The sequence below is a fragment of the Gavialis gangeticus genome, unplaced genomic scaffold (genome assembly GCF_001723915.1).
Source record: "Gavialis gangeticus isolate Ggan-Ray unplaced genomic scaffold, GavGan_comp1, whole genome shotgun sequence".
NCBI classification, from domain to species: Eukaryota; Metazoa; Chordata; order Crocodylia; family Gavialidae; genus Gavialis; species Gavialis gangeticus.
The window spans coordinates 157,186,217-157,192,436 of NW_017729025.1; the positions used below are offsets into that span (position 1 = coordinate 157,186,217).

Sequence of the window (6,220 nt, forward strand, 5' to 3'; positions counted from 1 at the left end):
GGAAGTCCCTTCCAGCCCTGCTTCGCTATGCTTCTAGTGAGCCCTACTCCATGTTCAAATGAAAGGATAGAAACCAGCTACAGAGTCAGTACACTTTTTCAAGCACTAGCTTTATAGCTGGTTGGCTCTTTTTCTAGCTGGATCATCCTTTTGAACCTGTGATAATCGCCTGGCACATGTGGCTGTCTCAATTTATGGCACAATTCACCAGTGACCCGTGCGATACTCACTTGGCACACGTGGCTGGTCTCAATTTATGGCGCAATTCACCAGTGAACTGCGTGATAATCACCATGCACATGTGGCCGGTCTCAACCTATGGCACTATTCCCCAGCGAACAGTGCGATAATCACCCTTCCCATGCAGCAGGTCTCAATTTATGGTGCGATTCACCTGCAAACCGTGTAATAACCACTTGGCACATGTGTCCAGGCTTCACCAGCCAACTGTGTGATAATCATAGTGCAATTGTGGCCAGTCTCAATTTATGGTGCCATTCTCCAGTCAACCCCATGACCATCACCTGGCACCTGGCATGCGGGGCTGGTCTCAATTTGTGGTGCCATTTGCCAGTCAACTGCATGATACACATAACCTGTCGCAGGGACCTATGCTCTGTTGCACAGGGGTTTCCCTTCTACGTGCAGGTGAGGGTGCGGGCGGCATGGCATGGCACTGCCTGGGGGTGCTGTTTGACAGGAACAGGGCACTTGGCGGCGGCGGCAGCAGGAGTCCCGCGGAGGGCAGCGTGCGCACAGCGGCCTCACACTCCCCTAGCTGCGGCGGCAGCTGACGCAGCAGGAGTAGAACGTTGGCTGCAGCCAATCCGCGAGGCCGGAGCTGGCCCCGACAGTTTATCCCGACTGTTTATCCCCCCCGCCCCGACGAGAAACTGCGGCCCGATCCCCTGCTGAGGGGAGTGGGGGAACCAAACCAGCCCCTCCCCCCACCCGCGCTGAGGGGACCGCGTCACTCACCGGCGAGTCCGCAACGGCTACAGAACAAGGCAGCGGCGCGCGCCCTTCTTGCCCCAAGCTCCCTCACTTACTTGCTCCCTCACTCGCACACACGCCCAGCGCGAGCGCCGCAGCTGCCGGCTGCGCCGCGATTGGCTGAGCCGCCAGCGGCGGGGGCGGGGCCAAAGCTCCAGGCTGCTGTCAAGGAGGGGGTGTGGCCGGGGCGGGGGCCGTCCCCTCTCGCCCCGCCCATTGGACACAGAGTCCCCGTCCCTTGAGGGGCGGTGCCCTTTGCAGTGAGGGGGCGGGGCTGAGCCAGAGCGGGGGAAGCGTGTGAAGGGGGGTTGTGTGAGGTGAGGGAGGAGGGCTTTGAGCTGCTGAGGGAAGGCGAGGGGGGGTCTTCCATAGAAAAGGACTAAGCAAGCAAAAAAGAAATAGATAATAATTTTAGAATAAAGGAGCAGGCTTCCTTCAGTCAGGAAGCACCTTCTGCCAGACTCAGCCCTGCCCTGGAGATCTGCCAGTGCTGGAAAAACAAGACAGGCAAAAACAGTGTGACCCTCCCAGGGTGTGAAATGCACGGGGGAGACTTACACAGCAGGGGTAAAAAACAGCCGTGTCATGTGTAGGGTAGATAACTGGCCCCAGTGGTAGTGTGCCGCAAGCCAGGGGTATGGCGCCATCCAGATATTTTCTTACTTAAAGCCACTGAAAGCTTAAACTGTGAAGACAGCTGTGGTAGCTGCCCAGGTTGAATGCCTGCCATCCCTGCGCTGCTACGGGAGACATCCCAAGCAGATTTTTATAACATCCAAGTGGCTTTTCTCCTCCTTTTTTTCTATAAGGGAAATAACAGTCTATCGGCAGTGTAGCAGCATAAACACAAATTCATTCTGTTAAACTGTTGTTACCCCCGGAAAAGTCAGTTTTGTTCATCCTCCTTCCTCCCCACAGCCTGTCTCTCACCCACTGACTCCTCAATTTACATCTTCACTGACTGCCTGTCTTGCCTGCAGCCCAGCTTCTGGCCTCTTTACTATTCCTTCCTCCCAGGAAGAGTACACACACCAACTGCAGATGCTTTTTCAGCCTGACAAAGGGTTTTTAAACCCACAAACTTGCTAAGAATTTTTTTTTACCAGCTCTTTAAGTTGGTTTAATAAAATATATCAGATTCACCCAAAGAACCTTGTCATTTTTGTATGTGAGCAGGTGGCATGGGGGTACAACTTGCAAGAGGTGACAATAAATTCCTCAGACAAGGCATGTACCACAAATTAATTGCATCCCAGAGACCCGACCTGAACCCTTCTCCCACCCTTGGATCATACAAGAAAAGCCTCAGCTCTTCAAAAGTCTCCCTCCTGCAAATCCAGGCCCAGCATGCTACTGGTGCAGGCATGTTTATGAAGTTGTTTTTTCTTTTGGAAGAAAGGGAAAGTAAAATGCAATAAATGAAAGAGAAGTTGCCTGGTAAAAGAGGAAAAAGGGACTTGCAGGTGTCAGAAGGACACGAAAATGGAAAGCAGAAGCACCACACCCTCCCCTTTATCTCTTTTGATTAAGGAAGCTTCCAGCTTGTCTGTTAATACATATGAATGTATTTTGGAAGATGAGGGAAGTAGGTGTTGTCCATAGAACAGTTAATGGTTTTTACTCATGGTGTACACATGAGCTACAGATACATTCTAAAAATTGCTTTGTTTCCCTTTTTAGCTTTTATTATGATGGAGGAAGCCTGAAAGGGTTTTTTTAACGGATTTTTTGGGTTGTTGTTTACCTTTGCCATAAAAAATGATGCAATCTGGTCTTTTGTTTTGTAGGAGGATTTCCTAAATGTCTCAATGTCTCAGTTCATAATCAGCATTTTCACCTATATCTTAATTATAAAGGAGTCAGTTAGTTGGAAGCAAAACAGTCATTTATGTCATCTCTGGCAACTATCATTTGTGCTGCCTGTCATCAATCAGGGAGCACCAAGCTACATCTTCCACTTTGTCACAACTCCAAGCCTACTTCAGCTAAACTGATCAAGATGCACAGTACTGCTTGGGCAGCTCTCCATTAAACGGGGTCAGAGAGGCCATGGGACCAAACCTCACTTAGAAATCTAGAATTACAAACTGTCCTCACACTGATTGTCAGAGTTACTAACACCAGTAGCTTGGCCATGCTCCTTCCCCAGTATCACCACAGACAATGTTGCTGAGTCTCGCAGGAAACAAAACAAAACAGCACTGCCTTTAAAAACAAACCCATACAAGCCCAATCCATCTCAAAGAGAAGGGAATGGGGTTGCTTATACAAATTCTATATTTTTTTAGTAGTTCTAGTTTTGCTACATATAATATTAAATGACACATTTAGTGGTGCTGGCAGGCAGCAACAGCACCAGCCTCTTCCTGGTGGGGGGACTAAGAGGGGGCTGATCTGCAGGTGGGAGTGGGATGGGCTCACCTAGCACCACCTATTTAGGACAGGCAGCAGCAGTGCTAGGAGGGGTGGATACAGGGGGCTACAGGGAATCTTGGGGTCGCTATAGTCCCCCCCAAGCCTCTCCCAGAGCCACCCTGCTGGCAGGGTGTGCAGCAGGGCGTGGAGCTGCTCCACAGCCGGGCTGGGATCTTGCAGTGGTGACAGTGTAGTCTGGAGTTGGGGCACAGCTGTGCATCTACACCCTGTGTGCCCTAGGCAGGGGCATGCAGGCAGTAGATCGCAGCTCTACCCTGGCTCTGGACCACACTGTCACCGCTGTAAAGAGCTGGGGCAGAGCCGTGATCCGCTGCATGCATGTCCCTGCCTGGGGCATGCAGACTGCGGCTCTGCTCCAGCTCCGGACCATGCTGTCACTGCTGCAAGATTCCAGCCCAGCTGCAGAGCAGCTCTGTGCCCTGCCAAAGCTGGTAGGGCCAGTCTCCACAGAAACCCCAGCCCTGCGCCATCACAGAGTAGCTGCTGCTGGGGTGTCCATGGAAACAAGCTCCTGCCACGCAGGCAGGGGCTGCTGAGAAATGGAGTCCGGGCACTGGCCGGATCCACCATTTTGCCCACCCCCGAACTATAACTTTTTTGGTCTAAGCCACCTATTACAAAAAAGCCCCAAATATGCGCCCTCCATATAATACAAGCCCAAAAAACAGCAACCTGCAACTCTCAAAAAATTAAAGTGACTTTTTTAAAAAAACAAGCCCAATTCCACTTACTATAAGTGAACTTGGCAACCTTGCCCACAGAGCATTAGACAGACAATAGGAAAACCTTCAGTCTTTCAGCATGTCAGTGAGTGCTATTCAAGTGCTTGCTACCCTTTCTAGGTCCTGTGACTCATCTCCAGCTAAGACACTTCTACTGGGATGCTGCCACTCATTCTTATCTGGGTTAAGGTCCACCTCCTAACATGCAATATGGCTTTAATAAGTCCTGTGGTGCTAAAGGGGCCTTTATATTTTCCAGTGAAGACAGTTCAGATTTATTTTCCATAGCTGACTTGTTTCTCATTGCTAAAGATGTGAATGCCATCAGCAAAGATACAGTAGCATGTGTGTGGGTCTGTAGGACTCCTCAGGAATTCCATTTGACTCTTGCAAGCCAAGGAGATCTGAATAATCATCAGTAGCTCTAACTTATTTGTGCCTAGGCAACATGAAATAAACTTTCTCTTAACATATTTGTAGCAACTAACATTAACCACATCCAAACAGCTGCCCCATGGCCTTTCTAAGGCTAGCTGGATATACAGTATGGCTTCTCTGCTCTGAGTTTGCTTACACTATTATGTCTGTAGCTGGAACATCCATTCTCCATTACTTTTGCCTCCTTTGGACAAATTAGCTCTTAGGCAGTAGTAAGTGCTATTAACTTGTACCCGATTTGGATGTCTGAGTAGCCAGTGTAGAAAGAATATAACATTAACCATTGAGTTCTTTCCTTGATTTACCATTTTTTTCACCTCAAATTGTTTAGCACAGTCAGGCAATTTGCCTGGAATGACATCAAACTGAATTACATGAGACTTCATGGCATGTAGAGTATGAAATTCTTGGATTCAAGCTCACTTTTACAAGCAGATGTTTTCCCTGTTTGTTAGCTAGTCAAAAATTTCCATGTTATTTCCTTTCTCACAGCCCAAGAACAGTTATATTTCTTCAGCTTTCTTTCCCTCCTTTTTTTGCAATGGAAGAAGATTCCAGTTTATAGTTGGGATGTAACCATTGGTAACTCTGTGTCCCATGGCAACTTATTCACCAATAAACCGTTGGGGAGGCAGATTAGTAATAGCTGAACTGGAACACTTGCTGAAGAATGTGGGACAAAGGTAATGAAATTGTCCTGTGTCGTTGCTAGGCTACCTATGTTAATGCCTTTGCATATAAATATTCAACATGGCCACACTTGGCTTTGTCTAAGGTCATGGGGGCAGAGCTGGAAGACTGTACAAAGTGCTAAACTCAAATAGACATTTTAAGTAAAAAATACAATTGATTTGAAAAGAAGCTAAGTATGTACACTATAGCAACTAGTTACAGTGAGTGACCTAATCTCAGTCAAGATCTACGTATACCACTAACAACAGTTAGCGGCTTATCTCTCTCTTGCTCCACACTCCAATCTACTATTTTCTAGGCCGCAGGTTCTTTCTACATAGAACAATCATGAGTCAGCCATCTTAGCAGCTGTCATTAATATTTATAGGAGCGGGGCCAGTCTGTGCTGGCTCAATAATATCTGGCTGAAACAAAGTGTTCTACCTCTCTTGACCTTTCTTTACCCTTAAATATGGTGGGTAGGGGAGGGCAATATTGACTCAACCCACGCTTAACAATAAACAAATGAGTTCTGCCTTTATTATGCCCATTTTTCTTATGTGATAAAATGATGTAATTACTAATCTGTCTTGATACACAGTCATCAGTCAATATACCTTGCAGGTAGCTACTGGAAGGTTAAGTGCCTGAAGTGCACCCTTGAGTAGAGTAGGCCAAGAGTAGCAGGAAGGAGCAACGTGCAGAGAGTGGAATCCAAAAGATACACGCCATAAAACTTTATAGGAATGGAGAGATCTATTTTACTACTCCATTAAGATTTCTTTAATAAGTTCATTTTCTCTGAAGTAAGATAAGCAATCTGTGTTTAAACTATTGCAACATGAATTATAAAAGGTCACCAGGAGATGGGTGTGGTTTGACGTTTATCACTCTAAACAAAACAAAACAAAACAAAACAAAACAAACACCTCTCTTTAGAGTTCAGGCATTTAGCCCAA

At 47.3% G+C, this 6,220-nt stretch overlaps 1 protein-coding gene across 2 annotated transcripts in view; it reads right to left on the reverse strand.

Moving 5' to 3' along the window:
- Window positions 1-1,075, reverse strand: part of CPT1A (carnitine palmitoyltransferase 1A) — an 84,248-nt gene extending 83,173 nt beyond the window's left edge. For both annotated transcript variants that reach the window (XM_019519844.1, XM_019519843.1), the window contains exon 1: window positions 979-1,075. The gene's annotated coding sequence lies outside the window, so the exon portion shown is untranslated. The remainder of the gene's footprint in view (window positions 1-978) is intronic.
- Window positions 1,076-6,220: the final 5,145 nt, after the last annotated feature.